Below are 20,727 nucleotides of genomic sequence, written 5' to 3'. Positions count from 1 at the left end.
TGGGCAGGACACCCTGGGTATTGTCACCATGGGCACTGTCACCATGAGGACTGTCACCTTAGGTACTTTCACCATGGGCACTGTCACTGAGAGCACTTTTACCGTGTGGTCTGTCACCCTGGGTTGTGTCACCATGGGCACTATCACCTTGAGAGTTGTGAACATGGGCACTCTCAACGTGGACACTATCACCATGAGCAATGTCACCATGACTACTGTCACCCTGTGTATTGTCACCATGGACACTGTCACTGTGAGCACTACACCTTGAGAACTGTGACTGTGGGCACTGTCCCCATGGGCACATTCCCCATCGGCACTATAACCATGAACACTGTCACCATGAGCACTGTCACTGTGTGCAGTTTCACCATACACACGATCACCATAAGGATTATCACTGTAAGCAATGTCACCATGAGCAATATCACCATGGGCACTCTCAGCATTTTTCACTGCCACCATGTGCAGTGTCACCATGGGCCCTTTTACCATGAGTACTGTCACCATGGGTAATATCACAATGGGCATTGTCACCGTGAGCACTGTCACTATGAGAATTTTCACCATAGGCACTCTCACCATGAGAACTATCACCATGGGCACTGTCAACATGGAGACCATCACCTTGAGCACTGTCACCATGAGCACTGCCACCATCATCAATGTCACCATGGTCACATTCAACGAAAGAAGTGTCAACACAGGGACTATCACCATTGGCAGTGTCACCGTGGGGTTGTCACCATGAGCACTATCACCATGGGCAATGTCTCCATGGGCAGTTTCACCATGAGCACTGTCAGTATTGGCACTCTCACCATCGACAATGTCACCATGGACACTGTCACCGTGAGCACTGGTACCACGGGCCTTGTTGCCCTAGGTGCTGTCACCACGGGCACTGTCACTGTGGGCACTGTCACAATGGGAAGTATCAGCATGGGCTTTGTCAGAGTGGGCACTGTCACTGTGGGCAATGACACCGTGACATCTATCACCATAAACACTGTAAACGTAGGCACTGTCACCATGAGCATGGTCACCATGAGCTCTGCCACAATGAGCACTGTTATTTATGGCACTGCCAACATGAGCACTGTCACCATGAGCACCATCACCATGGGCATGACCCCATGGGCACTGTCACCATGGGTATTGCCACCCTAGGTATTCTCACCATAGGCATTATCACTGTGAGAATTGTGAACATGGGCACTGTCACCATGGACACTATCGCCATGAGCACTGTCTCACTGGGTATTTTCACCCTGGGTATTTTCACCATGGGCACTGTCACTGTGAGCACTACACCGTGAGAATTGTGACTATGGGCAGTGTCACCATGGACACTCTCACCATGGGAACTATCACCGTGAACACTGTCACCATGAACACTGTCACTGTGTGCAGTGTCACCATGCACGCTCTCACCATAAGGACTATCACCGTAAGGCAAGTCACCATGAGCAATGTCACCATTTTGCACTGCCACCATGTGCAGTGTCACCATGGGTAATATCACCATAGGAACTTTCACCGTTAGAAATGTGACCATGCAGAATGTCTCTATGGGCACTGGCACCATGGGCATTGTCACTGTGAGCACTGTCAAAATGGGCACTATCACCGTGAGAAATCTCACCATGCTAACTGTCCCCTTGGGCACTGTCACCATGAGAAGTGTCACCATGGGCACTGTAACTGTCATCACTTTCACCATGGGCACTGTCATTGTGGGCACTGTCACCATGGCCACTGCCATCTTGGGCTCTGTCACCATGAACACTGTAACAATGCCCATTTTCACTGTGTGCACTGTCACCATGGGCACTCTCACCATGAGCACTGTCAGCATGTGCACTGTCACTACTTAGCACTGTCACCAGGTGAACTAACACCATGGGCACTGTCACGATGTGCACTATCACCGTGAGCGTGGTTACCATGGGCAATGTAACAATGCTTAGTGTCACCACCAGTACTGTCCCGATGGGAACTTCCACCAAGAGCACTGTCACCATTAGCACTGTCACCACGAGCACTGCCACCTTGTGCACTGCTAATATGAGCACTGTCACCATGAAAAGTGTCATTATGAGGACTGTCTCCATGGGTATTGTCACCATTTGCTCTGTCACCATGAGCACTATTACTGTGAGCACTGTCACCGTGAGCAGTCTCACTGCAGTCACTGTCACCATGAGCACTGTCACCATGGGTACTGGCACAATGCGGACTGGCAACATGAGCCCTGTCCCCATGGGCACTATCACTGTGAGCACTCTCACCATGTTCATTGTCACCACGGGCACTGTTACCATGAGCACTGTCACCATAGGCAATGACGCCATGGGCACTGTCACCATGGGCACTGTCATCATTGGCAGTGTCACCATGGGCACTTTAACCATGGGCACTGCCACCATGCGCAATATCACTGTGAGCACTGTCACCATGGGTAATGCAATGAAGAGAACCGTCACCTTGAGTACTGTCTGCATGGGTTGTCACCGTGTGCACTGTCACCATGAGAACTGTCAACATGGGCACTGTCACCATTTTTCACTGCCACCATGTGAAATGTCACCGTGGGCACTATCACCATGAGAACTGTCACCATGAGCCCTGTCATCACGGGCAATGTCACCAAGGGCACTGCCACCATGTGCATTGTTACCATGGTCACTATCACCGTGAGCACTCATACCATGGGAACTACCAACATGGGCAATGTCATCATGAGCACTTTTACAATGGGAACTTCCACCATGGGCACTATCAACATGCAGAATCTCACCATGGGCACTATCACCATGGGCACTGTCACTGTGAGCACTGTCACCACCAGCTCTGTCACCATGTACACTATTACTGTGAGTACTACCACCGTGAGCACTCTCACCATGGTCACTATCAACATGGACACTGTCACGGTGAGCACTTTCACTATGGGTACTGGCACAATGCGCACTGTCACAATGAGGCCTGTCATCATGGACACTATCACTATGAGCACTCTCACTGTGGTCACTGTTACCATGGGTACTGTCACTGTGAGCACTGTCACCATAGGAAATGACACTGTGGGCACTGTCACCATGGGCACTGTCATCATGGGCATTGTCACCATGGGCACTATCACTGTGAGCTGTATCAACACGGGTACTGCTACCATGAGCACTGTCAGCATGGGTTGTCTCTGTGTGCACTGTCACCATGAGAACTGTCAGCATGGGCACTGTCACCATTTTGCCCTGCCACCATACGCACGACCACAATGTGCACTGTCACCATAGGCACTATCACCGTGAGCACTGTCACCATGAGTACTGTCATCATGGGCACTGTCACCCAGGGCACAGCTACCATGTGCACTGTTACCGTGGTCACTATCACCATGAGCACTGTCACCGTGGGAACTACCAACATGGGCATGGTCACCATGAGCACTTTCACAATGGGAACTTCCACCATGGGCCCTATTAACGTGAGCACACTCACCATGGGCAGTATCACCAAGGGCACTGTCAGTTTCAGCACTATCACCATGGGTTCTGCAACCATTACCACTGCCACCATAAGCACTGTCACCATTCTCAGTATCACCATGTGCACTGTCACCATGGGCACTATTCAACATGAGAACTGTCAGACTGGGCACTGTCACCATAGGTCTTGTGACTTAGGGCACTGTCACTGTGAGGACTGTCACCTTGGGCACTGGCACAATGTGGACTGTCACCATGAGCACTGTCATCATGGACACTATTACCATTAGAACTGTCACTGTGGTCACTGTCACCATGGGCCATGTCACCGTGAGCACTATCACCGTGAGTGTTGTGACCATGGGCACTGTCACCATGGCAGTGTCCCCATGGAAAATTTCACTGTTAGTACTGTCACCATGGACACTATAACTATAGGCACTGTCACCATGAGATCTGTCACAATGGGCACTTTCACCATGAGCACTGCCACTGTGACATCTCTCACCTTACAAACTGTCACCATGGGCACTTTCACGATGGGAACTTCTAACAATGGCACTATCACTGTAAGCACTGTCCACAAGAGCACTGTCACAGTGGGCAGTGTCACCATGTGCTCTACCACCTCAAGGACTATCACATTAAACAATGTCACCATGGGCACTGTCACCATGAGCACTGTAACCATGGGCAATCTCACCATGGGCACTATCACCATGAGCAATATCACCACGGGAATTCTCACTATTTTGCACTGCCACCAGATGCACCATGACCATGTGTAGTGTCACCAGGGGCAGTGTCACCATCGGTAGTCTCACCATGGGCACTGCCACCATCAGCACTGTCACCAAGAGCACTTTCACCACGAGCACTGCCACCATCAGCACTGTCATGAGAACTGTGACTATGAGAACTGCCACCATGGGCACTTTCACCATGATAAATGGCACCGTGGTTATTGTCACCCTGGGCACTGTCAACGTGAGTACTATCACCGTGAGCACTATCACCCTGAGCACTGTCACCACAGGCACAGCCTCCATGCAGACTGTCACCATGAACAGAATCACCATGGGCACTATCATGGTGACAACAGTCACCGTGGTCACTGTCACCATGGGTAATCTCACCGTGAGCACTGTCTCTAAGAGCATTATCACCATAGGCACTGTCACTGTTAGAACAGTCACCATGGGCACTGTCAACATGGAGACTATCACCTTGAGCACAGTCACCATGAGCACTCTCACCATGAGCAATTTCAACAGAGTCACTTTCACCATGAGAACTGTCACCACGGGGACTCTCACCATTGACACTTCCTCCAAAGGGTTGTCACGATGAGCACTATCAACATGGGCAGTGTCTCCATGTGCAGTTTCACCGTGAGCACTCACTATTGGCACTATCACCATCGGCACTGTCAGCATCAGCACGGTCACCATGAGCACTGTCACAATGGGCGTTGTCACACTGAGCGATGTCACCAGGGGCACTGTCAACATCAGCACTGTCACCATGGGCACTGTGATCTTCGGCACTGTCACCATTGGCCCTTTCACCGTAGGCACTGTCACAATGGGAAGTATCACCATGGGCTTTTTCAGCGTGGGCACTTTCACCATGGGCATGGTCACCCTGACATCTATCACCATAAGCACTGTAACCATGGGCACTGTCACCATGAGCACGGTCACCATGAGCACTGACACAATGAGCACTGTCACTTATGGCACTGTCCACATGAGCAGTGTCACCATGATCACTGTCACCTTAGGCAGGACACCCTGGGTATTGTCACCATGGGCAATATCACCATGAACACTCTCACCATGGGAATTCTCACCTTAGGTACTGTCACCATGGGCACTGTCACCATGGGCACATTCACCATCGGCACTATCACCGTGAACACTGTCACCATGAGCATTGTCACTGTGTGCAGTTTCACCATACACACTATGACTGTAAGACTATCACCATAAGCAATGTCACAATGAGCAATATCACCATGGGCACTGTCACCATTTTGCACTCCCACTATGTGCAGTGTCACCATGGGCACTTTTACCATGAGTACTGTCACCATGGGTAATATCACCATGGGCACTGTCACCATGAGCACTGTCACTATGAGCATTTTCAACTTAGGCACTGTCACCATAAGAACTGTCACCATGTTTTTTTCACCATGGACACTGTCAACGTGAACATTATTACCGTGAGCACTTTCACTCTGAGCACTCTCACCATGGGTACTAGCACAATGTGGACTCTCACCATGAGCCCTGTCAACATGGGTAATGTCACCATGAGCAGTGTCACCATAGGCAATGTCACCGTTGGCACCTAGGGCACTGTCATCATGGGAACTGTCACTGTGGGTACTGTCACCATGTGCATTGCCACCTTTGGTACAGTCAGTTTGAGCACTGTCAACATGGGTACTGCAACCATGAGAAATTTCACCATTGGCAGTATCACCATGTGCATTGTCACCATGGGCTCTATCCCCATGGGAACTGTTAGCATGGGCACTGTCACTGTGGACACTGGCACCATGGGCACTGCCACCATGGGCAATATCACCATGTGCACTATCACCGAGAGCAAGGTTACAATTGGCACTGTCACAATGTGCAGTGTCACCATGGGTACTTTTCCCATGGGTACTGCCACCAAGCGCACTGTCACCATGAGCACTGTCACCACGAGCACAGCCACCTTGGGACCTGCTATTATGAGCACTGTCACTATGAGAACTGTCGCTATGAGAACTGCCACCATGGGCATTTTCACCATGAGTACTGTCACCACGTGTATTGTTACCATTTGCACTGTCAACATGAGCAGTATCACCACAAGGAATATCACCTTAAGCAATGTCACCATGAGCAATCTCACCATGGACACTATCACTGTGAGCACTGTCAACATGAGCACGTCACCAAGGGTACTGTCAACATGGGTACTCTCTCCAAAGGCAATTTCACCATGAGCACTGTGTCACCAAGGGCAGTATCACCACGAGCATTATCACCGTGGACACTGTCACCAGGACCACTGCCACCATGGGCACTGTCAGTTTGAGCAATGTCACCATGGACACTGCAACAATGAGCACTGTCAACATAAGCATTGTCACCATTGGCAGTATCACCCTGTGCACTCTCACCATGGGCAGTATCACCATGAGAACTGTCAGAAAGAGCACTGTCACTGTTGGCACTGTCACCATGGGCACTTTATCATTGAGTACTCTCACCATGGGTAATATCACCATGGGCACTGTCACCATGACAACTATCACCATGAGCAATAACATGATTGGCCCTGGCGCCATGGGCCTTGTCACTATGAGCACTGTCACAATGGGCACTATCACCATGAGCAGTCTCACTGTGGTATGTGTCACCATGGACCCTGTCACCGTGAGAACTGCCACCATGGGCACTGTCACTTTCGGCACTGTCCATGGGCACTGTCACTGTGGGCACTGCCACCGTGAGCATTATTATGATGAACACTGCTACCGTGAGCAGTATCATCATAAATACTGTCACCATGGGCACTGTCCCAATTAGCATGGCCATCATATGCATACTCATGGTGTGCACTGTCACCAGGGGCACTGCCACCATGGGCAGTGTCACCATGAGCATTGTAACCATGGGCACTGTCACCATGGGCAGTTTCACTGTGGGCACTGTCACCAGGGGCCTTGTCACATGGGTGCTGTCACCATGGGCATTCTCACCATTAGCACTGTCACTATGGGCACTGTCACCAGGGGCACTACTGCCATGGGTAATGTTATCATGGGCCCTTTCCAGGTAAGCACTTTCACCATGGGCACTGTCATCATGGGCACTGTCACCATGGGCACTGTCACCATGAGCACTGTCACTTTTGGCACTGTCCATGGGCACTGTCACTGGGGGCACTGCCACCGTGAGCATTATAATGATGAGCACTGCTACCGTGAGCAGCATCATCATAAATAATGTCACCATGGTCACTGTCACAGTTGGCATGGCCATTATGTTCATACTCATGGTGTGCACAGTCACCAGCGGCGCTGCCACCATGGGCAGTGTCACCATGAGCACTGTAACCATGGGCACTGTCACCAAGGGCACTATCACCATGGACACTGACATCATGGTCAGTGTCACCGTGGGTACTGTCACTATGGGCCTTGGCACATGGGTGCTGTCACTATGGCCATTGTCTTCGTGGGCACTGTCACCAGTTTCACTGTCACCCTAAGCTCTCTCACCATTGCACTGCAATGGTGGGCACTGTCACCATGCATCTATCACCGTGGGCATTGCCAGCATGAGCAGTGTCACTGAGGGCACTTCCTCCGTGAGCACTATCACCATGAGCACAGCCACTGTGAACTCTATCACCACAAGTACTGTCATCATCCGCACTGTCACCATGAGCACTGGCACAATGAGCAGTGTCACCATGGGCACTGTCACAGTGAGCCATGTCTCCATGGGCAATGTCACCATGGGCATGCTCACCACGTGCAATATCCCCGAGACCAAGCTTACCATTGGCTCTGTCACAAAGTGCGTTTTCACCATCGGTTCTGTTCCCATGGGAACTGTCACCAAGTGCACTGTCACCACGAGCACTGCCACCTTGGGCCCTGCTATTATGAGCACTGTCATGCTGAGAATTGTCGCTATGATAACTGCCACCATGGGTATTTTCACCATGAGTACTGTCGCCATGGGTATTGTCACCATTTGCACTGTCACCATGTGCACTATCACCACAAGGACTATCACCTTAAGCAATGTCACCATGCAAAATATCACCATAGACACTGTCACCATGTGCACTATCACCACAAGGACTATCACCTTAAGCAATGTCACCATACACAATATCACCATGGACACTGTCACCATTTTGCACTGCCAGCATGTGCACTATCACCATGGGCACTGTCACCTTGGACACTTTATCATTGAGTACTGCCACCAGGGGTAATATCACCATGGCCACTGTCACCCTGAGAACTGTCATCGTGAACAATATTACAAAGAGCACTGTCACCATGAGCACTGCCACCTTGGGCCCTGCTATTATGAGCACTGTTACCATAAGAAATGTCACCATGAGAACTGCCACCATGGGTATTTTCACTATGGGTACAGTCACCATGGGTATTGACACCATTTGTTGTGTCACCATGAGCTCTGTCACTCTGAGAAATGTCACTATTAGAATTGCCACCATGGGAACTTTTACGATGAATACTCTCACCATGGGCATTTTCAACATGGGCACTGTCACCGTGAGCAAAGTTACCATGGGCACTGTCACAATGTGCAGTGTCACAATCGGTACTGTCCCCATGGGAACTGACACCAAGAACACTGTCACCACGAGCACTGCCACCTTGGGTAGTTTCAATATGAGTACTGTCACCATGGGTATTGGCACCATTTGCACTGTCACCATTAGCACTGTTACCGTGAGCACTATCACCATGAGCACTGTCACCATGGGCACTGGTACAATGCGGACTTTCACCATGAGCCTGGTCACCATGGGCTCTATCACTGTGAACACTTTCACCGTGTTCACTGTCACCATGGGCACTGTCACCATGAGCACTGTCACCATAGGCAATGTCACTGTGGGCATTATCACCATGGGCCCTGTCATCATTGGCACTGCCACCATGGGAACTGTCACTGTGAGCACTGTCACCATGGGTACTGCAACCATGAGCACTGTCACCATGAGCACTGTCACTGTGTGCAGTGTCCCCATGTGCACTATCACCATAAGGACTATCACCGTAAGCAATGTCACCATGGGCATTGTCACCATTTGGCCCTGCCACCATGTGCACTATCACCTTGGGCCCTTTATCATTGAGGACTGTCACCATGGATACTATCACCATGGGAACTGTCACCATGAGAACTATCACCGTGAGCAATGTCATAATGGGCACTGGGGCCATGGGCCTTGTCACTATAAGCACTGTCAGAATTGGTATTATCACAGTGAGCAGTCTCACCATGTTAACTGTCACCATGGGCTCTGTAACTGTGATAACTGTCACCATGGACACTGTCACTGTCAGTACTGTCCATGGGCACTGTCACTGTGGACACTGCCACAGTGAGCATTATTACCATGAACACTGTAACCGTTAGTACTATCATCATAAGTACTTTCACCATGGGCACTGTCACCATTGGCATGGCCACCATGGGCACTCTCACGATGAGTACTATCACCATGGGTATTTTCACCATGGGCACTGTCACCGTAAGCAGTGTTACCATGGGCACTTTCACTGTGAGCACTGTCACCATGGGCACTGGCACAATGCGGAGGCTCACCATGAGCCATGTCACCATGGGCACCATCACCGTGAGCATTGTTACTGTGGTCACTGTCACCATGGGCAATGTCACCATGAGCATTGTCACCATAGACAATGTCACCATGGTAACTGTCACCTTGGGCACAGTCATCCTAGGCATGGTCACTGTGGACAGTGTCACCATGGGCACTGTCAGTTTGAGCAATGTCACCATGGGTACTGCAACCATGGGCAATATCACCATGAGCACTGTCACCATTGGCAGTATTACCATGTGCACTTGCCGGAGTCCAGCTCCAATGAGTCCAGGGATACCCGAGGGATGGATAGCGTCGGCAAAGGAAATAATTCTATTACACTTCTTAAAGTATCAGCATTGCATGTTTCTCTTTCTCACGTCTTTATTCTTTATTCTTCTTCTATTGTTTACAATCACAGGTTTATATATTGTTGTTTATTCCATTACCAGGTACATGGCCAAACAGTCTTAGCACAATCAAACCTCAAAATATTCTATAAAGGTTGTTTTTAAAAAATATCCCCTAGTTTCTAGATGTCCTATTAAAATATTTCCCCAAGTTCCCATTAATCACAGGTTATTTCTTAGTAACCAAGCCAAGCAGTTATATGATTATTTTAATTGTAAAAGTTGGAGCTACTTGTTCCTATTTATCTTCTTGCATGGGCAGCCTTTTACAAGGGTTCCATGAAAATATTTACAATATACCCTGCATTCCCTTTCTTGTTGTTTCCTCCAACTGAGACAGTGTTTTCTCCCTATCCTAACAACCAATTCTGCTCTAGTCATTTGCTTTTCTATAATTAATCTTCCTTTATAATAGAACCATAAATTTCTTATGTCATCAGGAACTCTGGCCCATGGCCATAACTCCATACTAGAGGGCGTTTTTCTAAAAACATCCCTTTAGTGCCAGGCTCTTAATTCTTTACCCATTTCCCCAGGGCTTTAGTGGGTACTTCCCATTCTGTTGTAGTTTCAGGAGGGGAAGTCCTAGAGGAATTTTTCTTTCATGTGGAGCAACATCCCCACAAAATTGCCCCTATATGTAAATTTATTTTCATAAAACATAACAACAGAGCTGTAGTCCACCTTCCTGGCATGGCACTGCCTTGCAGTTTCGCCTTCTATTGCTCCATGACTTTGTCATGGTGCAATGGCTCCAGGATGGCTTCCAACATCTCCACCTTTTTCATTTTCTTAAAAGTGCAGTAGGTAGCTCCCCGAAAAGTTGTTTGATGCTTTTAATAATTATTCTGACAATGACTGGAAGTAAAAATATCAGAATTAGTACAACTCCTGCAATGATTCCTCCATTAATGAGCATTGAGTATAAGGTTGTATGTGACACAAATGACTTAATACTTTCAAAAGAAATTCTGAGCAGACTGTGTCGGAGATAAATCTAAGTTTGTATTTCCTATGTCATGAATCTCTTGATGTAATTTAGTAAGGTCTAAACTAACATCTGTTTGGTTCCAAACTCCCATAATATGAGTACGAATTTGTTCCCAAGAATATAATGATGCATTCACTTTTAGAGGAGTAACACAAATCCATCTATATTTTTTATGACACCTCAAAGCTAATCTTACTTTGAGCACAGTTAATTCTTGCCCTATGTGTAAAATTGCTTCTTCTAAGGCAGCCACCTTTGCTTCTAACTTTCTGTCTATAACTTCCTGAGTAGCCAGAGCTAAAGACACATTTTTTAAAAGCTCATTTACATGTTGAGCTGTATGTACTTGTTGAGCTAAGGAACTTATTGAAAGAGAAAATGATGCTATTACAGCTATAAATGTAGATATTCCTAGAATTAAAGCTGTAACGATCTTTTTGAATGTAATAAAACTTCAGTTTCATGCAAAACTTGTAAGCCAAAGTCATCATACCAGGCAGAGGATAATTTTACAGGCAACATAATGTATGGTGGTCATTCAAGAATCATTAAAACTTGTACATTCATAGGGGAATTTATACAACTTGTCAAAATACAATCAAAGCAATGTGTCCAAAATGTAGAATCAGAAGTATTATGATAAATATTTAGATCCACATATTTTGGGGCTACCAAGAATACATAAGGTGCTGACACACAAGCCTGCATAGAATAAATGCCCATATTTTTAAGTCTTTGAAGAATAACTGGCAATGGTGCAGCAATAGCTTTCCAAAGCTGGGTCTGTGCATAATACATATTATCTTGAGCCATAGTTAGGATAGGAGGCACCCATCCTCCAGTGTGCCATCTATTAACAAGCATAGAAGCAGGAATGAATGAATTATTCCAACCATAACGTGCATGATGTTGTAAATAAGATCTATAATCCTTACATGGATCAGGATTACTCCACTCATGCACATTTTTTTGTGGTATCCTCTATGGGAATATCAATTCTTGAAGAATATATACAATAATTCCATGTAGGAAATCCTGTATTGGTATCTACAGCATCCCAGTTACTATCCAATTGGTCTTCTGGAGATTGTATTCCTGTATGAATACCTTAAGGAGGATTACAAGGAGGAAATTTAAAGAATGAGAGGAAGGTTGATTATAAGTTGGATCTTCTCCGGGTGCTAGATAAATCAAAGACCAAAGAAGTCTCTTATTAGATTGACTCGAAGGAGAAGCAGTAAGCTGTCCTTTAGGAAAAACCGGTATACAACCATCCTTACGAGAGGCTACAGAATTATTAATTGATGGAAATATAAAACATATAGGATGGAACGCTGATTTTCCTTGAAAAGTAAAATTATTATTATTTTTAATTTATTATATGGATAGGAGCTTATGGCTCCTCCCATTAACCTGGGCATAGTAGTAGACACTGGTATACCCTCATTATCCCAGGCTACAGTTTGTAAAATCAGTGGATCAGGAAGATAAGTCCAATAAGAATTACCCAAAACATTTCCCCTAGTTACCTAGCAGGCCAATACAGCAAGCATAGCAACAAAAAGATTTCCAGGTGTTAAGGTAGTTCCCTGGTCTGTTACGACTTTCTCGGTGTCATCAGCAATTCGTTTAATCTGACCCCAAATTGGTGGGTTTGAAGTTCTCCTAGAGATGGCTTGTCTCTTGTGAGGTCTCGGGCATGGACGTGGCGGACAAAAAATTGGTCTCTCTCCGATGGTGAGGTTTTGTATCTGTTGCAGCAACGGTTTCTATATGAGGAATGGTGACAGTGCACACGGTAACAACCCATGCTGACAGTGCTCATGGTAGCAGTACCCAATGTGACAGTGCTCACAGTGATAGTGTCCATGGTGGCAGTGCCCATGGTGACACTGTCCATGGTGACAATGCCGATGATGACGGTGCCCATGGTGCCATTGCCTAAGGTGACAGTGCTCATAGTGACAGTGCCCATGGTAACAGTGACCACAGTGAGAGTGCTCATGGTGATAGTGTCCATGGTGACAGGACTCATTGTGACAGTCCGCATTGTGCCAGTACCCATAGTGACAGTGCTCACAATGACAGTGCACATGGTGACAGTGAATACGGTGAGAGTGCTCACGGTGGTAGTGCTCACAGTAATAGTGCTCATGGTGACAGTGCCAATGGCGGCAGTGTTCACAGTGACAGTGCCCATGGTTATAGTGTCCATGGTGAGAGTCCGCGTGATGATAGTGCCCATGGTGGCAGTTCCTATTGTGAAAGTGCTCATGATGACATTGCTCATGTTGTTAGTTCCCATGGTGACAGTGCTCACAGTGATACTAACCATGGTAACAGTGCACATGGTGGCCATTCCCTTGGTTACAGTGCCCATGATGACAGTACTCATGGTGACAGTTCTCACGGTGATAGTGCCAATGGTGACATTGAATATGGTGGCAGTGAAAAATGGTGTCAGTGCCCATGTTGACAGTTCGCATGGTGACATTGCACACGGTGACAACCAATGCAGACAGTACTCATGGTGACAGTTCTCATGGTTGCAGTACCCATGGTGACAGTGATCAAAGTGATAGTGCCCATGGTGGCAGTGCCCATGTTGACATTGCCCATGGTGCAATTGTCTATGGTGACAGTGCCCATGGTGACAGTGACCATGGTGAGAGTGTTCACAGTGATAGTGCCCATGGTGACAGGGCTCATGTTGCCAGTCCGCATTGTGCCAGTACCCATGGAGACAGTGCTCATGGTGACAGTGACCACAGTGAGAGTGCTCATGGTGATAGTGCTCATGGTGACAGTTCAAATGGTGACAATACCCATGGTGACAGTACTCATGCTGAAAATACCCATGGTGGCAGTTCTCATAGCGACAGTTCTCAAGGTGACAGTGCTCATAATACCAGTGTCCCAGGTGGCAGTGCTCGTGCTGACAGTGCTCTTGGTGGCAGTTCCCATGGGGACAGTACCGATGGTGACACTGCGCATCGTTACAGTGCCCATGGTAATCGTGCTCACGGTGATAGTGCACATCGTGACAGTGTCCATGGTGGTAGTTCACCTGGTGAGAGTGCTAAATAGGGACAGTGCACATGCTGGCAGTTCTCATGGTGTTAGTGCCCATGGTGACAGTGCACATGGTGATAATGGGCATTGTTACAGTGTTCATGGTAACAGAGCGCAAGCTGGCAGAGGCCATGGTGAGAGTGCCCACAATGACAGTGCCCTTGGTGACAGTGCCAACAGTGACAGTGCCCATGGTGACCCTTCTCACGGTGACAGTGCCCATGGGGACAGTTAGCATGGTGAGATTTTTCACGGTGATAGTGCCCGTTGTGACAGTGCTCACAGTGACAATTCCCATTGTGACAGTGCCCATAGAGACATTCTGTACAGTCACATTTCTCACGGTGAATGTGCCTATGGTGATATTGCCCATGGTGACACTGCACATGGTGGCAGTGCAAAATGGTGACAGTGCCCATGGTGATATAGCTCAAGGTGACTTTCCTTACAGTGATATTCCTTACGGTGAGAGTGCACATGGTGACACTGCACCCAGTAACAGTGTTCATGGTGACAGTGTTCATGGTGATAGTTCCCATGGTGAGAGTGTCCATGGTGACAGTGCCCATAGTCACAATTCTTATGGTGCATTGCTCACAGTGACAGTGCCCATGGTGATATTACCCATGGTGACAGTACTCTTGGTAAAAGTGCCCATGGTGACACTGCACATGGTGGCAGTGCAAAATGGTGACAGTGCGCATGGTGATATTGCTCATGGTGACATTGCTTATGGCGATAGTCCTTAGGGTGATAGTGTGTATGGTGAAACTGCAACAGTGACAGAGCTCATGGTGACAGTGTTCACGGTGATAGTGCTGATAGTGAATGTGCCCATGGTTACAATGCCCATAGTCACAATTCTCACAGTGTAGTGCTCATGGTGACAGTGCCCATAGTGAGAATACACAGGGTGACAGTATTCATGGTAATATTGCTCATGGTGAGAGTGCCCATGTTCACCAGTCTCACGGTGATAGTGACCATGGTGACAATACCCAGGGTGACAGAGCTCATGGTAAAAATGCTCACGGTGACAGTGCCCGTGGTGACAGTACCTAAGGTGATATCTCAAATGGTGAATGTGCTCATGGTGACAGTACCCATGGTGAAAATACCCAGGGTGTCCTGCCCATGGTGACAGTGATCATGGTGACACTGTTCATGTGGACAGTGCCATAAGTGACAGTGCTCATTGTGGCAGTGCTCATGGTGACAGTGCCCATGGTTACAGTGCTTATGGTGATAAGATGTCACAGTGGCCGTGCCCACAGTGAAAGTGCCCACGCTGACAAAGCCCATGGTGATACTTCCCATTGTGACAGTGCCCATGGTGACAGAGCCCATGGTGACAGTGCCCAAGATCACAGTGCCCATGGTGAGAGTGCTAATGGTGACTGTGCCCATGGTGACAGTGCCCAGTGTGACAATGCCCATTGTGACAGTGCTCACGGTAACCATGTCGATGCTGACAGTGCTGTTCGTGATAGTGCCAATAGTGAGAATGCACACGGTGAAACTGCCCATGGAGACACTGCCCATGGCGATAGTACTCATCGTGACAACCACTCGGAGGCAGTGCCAATGGTGAGAGTCCCCGTGGCGACAGTTCTCACAGTGAAAGTGACACTATTGAAATTGCTCATGGTGACAGTGCTCATGGTGACAGTGCTCAAGGTGATAGTCTCCTTGTTGACAGTGCCCATGGTGACTGTTCTCATGGTGACAGTGCCTATGTTGATAATGCTCTTAGTGACAGTGCTCACAGTGACAGTGCCCAAGATGACAGTGACCATGGTGACTGTTCTCATTGTGATAGTGCCCATGGTGACAGTGTTCATGGTGACAGTCTGCATTGAGGCTGTGCCCGTGGTGACAGTGCTCAGGGTGATAGTGCTCTCGGTGATAGTACTTACGTTGACAGGGCCAAGATGACAATACCCACGGTGACAGTAATCATGGTGAAAGTGCCCATGGTGGCAGTTCTCATAGGGACAGTTCTTGTGACAGTGCTCATGGTGGCAGTGTTCATGGTGACAGTGCCCATGGTGAGACTACCGATGGTGACACTGCCCATGGTGACAGTGCACATGGTCAAGGTGCATCTGATGGCAGTCAAAATAGTGACAGTGCCCATGGTGATATTGCTCAAGGTGATAGTGCCCATGGTGAGAGTGCCCATGGTTACAGTGCACATGGTGACAGTGCCCCTGGTGACTGTGCACACCGTGAGAGTGCCCATGGTGGCCGTGCCCATGGTGACAGTTCTTATCATGATAGTGCTCACGGTAGCAGTATTCATGGTAATAGTGCTCACCGTGGCAGTGCTCAAAATGAGAGTGCCAATGGCGAGAATACTGACGGTGACAGTGTCCATGGGGACTTTTCTCTCTGTGGTAGTGCCCTTTGGGACAGTTAGCACGGTGAGATTTCTCATGGTGATAGTGCCCATTGTTTCGGTGCTCACAGTGACAAGAAACATGGCGCCAGTGCGCATGATGGCATTGCTCATGGTGATAGTTCTCACGGTGACAGCGGCCATGGTGATACTACCCATGGTAGACAGTACTCAGTGATAAAGTGCTCATGGTGACAGTATCTAAGGTGGCAGTGCAAAATGGTGACAGAGCCCATGGTGACATTGCTTAATGTGATAGTACTTGCGGTGACACTGCGCATGGTGACACTGCCCACCGGGAAAGTGCTCTTGCTGACAGTGCTCACAGTGATAGTGCCAATGTTGGCAGTGCCCATCGTGAAAGTGCCCATGGTGACAGTTCTTATGGTGACAGTGGTCAGTGTGGCAGTGCTCATGGTGAAAGGGCCCATGGTGACAGAGCTCACGGTGACAGTGTCCATAGTTATAGTGTCCATGGTGACAGTACTAACAGTGAAATTGTCCACGGGGACACTGCCCATGGTGACAGTGCCCATGGTCACATCCCTCACGGTGATAGTGCTCACGGTGACAGTACCCATGGTGACAGTGACCATGTTGACAGTTCTAACGGTGATAGTGCCCATTATGACAGTGCTCATGGTGACAGTCCACATTGTGCCAGTGCCCAAGGTGACAGTTCTCACTGTGACAGTACCCAAAGTCACAATACTCATGGTGACAGTGCTCAGGCTGACAGTTCTCATGGTGATAGTGCCCATGGTGACAGTGCACATGGTGATACTGAGAATGTTCATGGTGCTTATGGTGACAGTGGTCATGGTTTCAGTACCCATGGTGATAATGCTGAAACTGACAGTGCCCTTGGTGATACTGCCCAAGGTGAGCGTGCTCACGTTAATAGTGCCCATGGTGGAAGTTCCCATTGTGAAAGTGCTCATGATGACAGTGCCCATGGTAACAGTGACCACAGTGAGAACACTCATGGTGATAGTGACCATGGAGACAGGGCTCATTGTGACAGTCCGCGTTGTGCCAGTACCCATAGTGACAGTGCTCATGGTGACAGTACCCATGGTGACAGTGACCACGGTGAGAGTGCTCACGGTGGTAGTGCTCACAGTAATAGTGCTCATGGTGACAGTGCCGATGGTGACAGTGCTCACTGTGACAGTACCCATGGTGATAGTGCCCATGGTGAGAGACCGCACGTTGATAGTGCCCATGGTGGCAGTTCCCATTGTGAAAGTGCTCATGATTACATTGCCTATATTGGTAGCTCACTTGGTGACAGTGCTCACGGTTATAGTGACCATGGTAAGAGTGCAAATGGTGGGCGTGCCCATGGTGACAGTGCCCATGATGACAGTACACATGGTGACAGTTCTCACGGTGATAGTGCCCATGGTGACATTGCACATGGTGGCAGTGAAAAATGGTGACAGTGCCCATGTTGACAGTTGTCATGGTGACAGTGCACATGGTGACAACCCATGCAGACAGTACTTACGGTGACAGTACTAACGGTGACAGTTCTCATGGTCGCAGTACCCATGGTGACAGTGCTCACAGTGATAGTGCCCATGGTGACAGTGCCCATCGTGACACTGCCCATGATGACAGTGCCCATGGTGCCATTGCCTATGGTGACAGTGCTCATGGTAACAGTGCCCACGGTGAAAGTGACCATGGTGAGAGTGCTTACAGTGGTACTGCCCATGGTGACAGGGCTCATGGTACCAGTCCACATTGTGCCAGTACCCATGGCGACAGTGCTCATGGTGACAGTGACCACAGTGAGAGTGCTCACGGTGATACTGCTCACGGTAATAGTGCTCATGGTTACAGTGCAAATGGTCACAATACCCATGATGACAGTACTCATGTGAAAATACCCATGGTGGCAGTTCTCATAGCGGCAGTTCTCATAGTGACAGTTCTCATGGTGACAGTGCAAATGGTAACAATACCCATGGTGACATTGCCCATGGTGGTAGTTCACCTGGTGACAGTGCTAAATAGTGACAGTGCACATGCTGACAGTGCTCATGGTGATAGTGCCCATGGTGACAATGCACACGTTGATAATGGGCATTGTTACAGTGTTCATGTTGACAGAGCCCAAGGTGGCAGTGGCCATGGTGACAGTGCCCACAATGACAGTGCCCATGGTGACAGTGCCGACATTGACAGTGTGCATGGTGACACTTCTCACGGTGACAGTGTCCATGGGGACAGTTAGCATGGTGAGATTTCTCATGGTGATAGTGCCCATTGTGACATTTCTCACAGTGACAATGCCCATGGTGCCAGTGCCCATAGAGACATTCCACATGGTCATATTTTTCATGGTGAATGTGCGTATCGTGATATTACCCATGGTGACACTGCACATGGTGGCAGTGCAAAAGGGTGACAGTGCCAATGGAGACATTGTTCATGGTGATTTTGCTTATGGTGATAGTCCTTACACTGAAAGTGAACATGATGACACTGCACGCAGTGTCAGTGTTCATGGTGACAGTGTTTATGGTGATAATTCCCATGGTGACAGTGTCAATGGTGACAGTGCCCATAGTCACAATTCTCATGGTGTAGTGCTCATAGTGACAGTGCCCATGGTGAAAATACCCAGGGTGACAGCACTCATGTTAACAGTGCTAAGGGTGATAGTGCCCATGGTGACAGTGCCCATGTTCAGAATTCTCACAGTGATAATGCCTATGGTTTGAGTACCTAGGGTTACAATGCCCATGGTGACAGTGCCCAAGGTGCCATGCCCATGGTGACAGTGCTCATCGTGACGGTGCTAACATTGGCAGTGCCATAAATAACAGTGCTCATTGTGGCAGTGATCATGGTGACCATGCTCATGGTGACAGTGCCCATGTTTAGAGTGTTTATGGTGATAGATGTCATGGTGTTTGTGCCCACGGGGACATTGCCCATGCTGACAAAGCCCATGTGATACTTCCCTTTGTGAAAGTGCCCATGGTGACAGCACTCAGTGTGACAAGTCCCATGGTGACACTGCTCACGGTGACCCATTGTGACAGTGCCAATGGTGAGAGTGTCAATAGTGACAGTGCTCATGGTGCAACTGCCCATGGAGACATTGCCCATGGTGCTAGTGCTCTTGGTAACAACCCCACAGTGACAGTGCCAATGGTGATAGTCCCCATTTTGACAGTTCTTACATTGAATGTGACCATGGTGACAGTTCTCACGATGACAGAGCCTATGGTGATAATTCTAATATTGACCATGCTCACGGTAACTGCCCATGGTGATATTACCCAGGGTGACAGAGCTCATGGTAAAAGTGCTCATGGTGACAGTGCCCATGGTGACAGTACTTAAGGTGACAATTCCCATGCTAAGTGTGCTCATGGTAACAGTGCCCTTGGTGACAAACCCAGGGTGTCCTGCCCATGGTGACACTGCTCATGTGGACAGTGCCATAAGTGACTGTGCTCATTGTGTCAGTGCTCATGGTGACCATGCTCATGCTGACAGTGCCCATGGTTACAGTGCTTATGGTGATCGATGTCACGGTGGCTGTGCCCACAGTGACAGTGCCCACGTTGACAAAACCCATGGTGATACTTCCCACTGTGACAGTGCCCAAGATAACAATGCCCATGGTGAGAGTGATAACTGAGACTGTGTGCATGGTGACAGCACCCAGTGTGACAACGCCCATTGTGAAAGTGCTCACAGTGACCATGCCAATACTGAGAGTGCTGATGGTGATAGTGCCAATAGAGAGAGTGCTCACGGTGACACAGCCCATGGTGACAGTGCCTATGGTGATATTGCTCATCGTGATAGTGCCCATGGTGAGAGTGCCCATGGTTACAGTGCTCATGGTAACATTGCCCATGGTGACAGTGCCCCTTGTGACAGTGCACACCATAAAAGTGCCCATGGTGGCTGTGCCCATGGTGACAGTTCTTATCATGATAGTGCTCATGGTAGCAG

This window comes from Mesoplodon densirostris, chromosome Y (genome assembly GCF_025265405.1).
Source record: "Mesoplodon densirostris isolate mMesDen1 chromosome Y, mMesDen1 primary haplotype, whole genome shotgun sequence".
Taxonomy (NCBI): Eukaryota; Metazoa; Chordata; class Mammalia; order Artiodactyla; family Ziphiidae; genus Mesoplodon; species Mesoplodon densirostris.
This window is presented reverse-complemented; position numbering follows the sequence as displayed.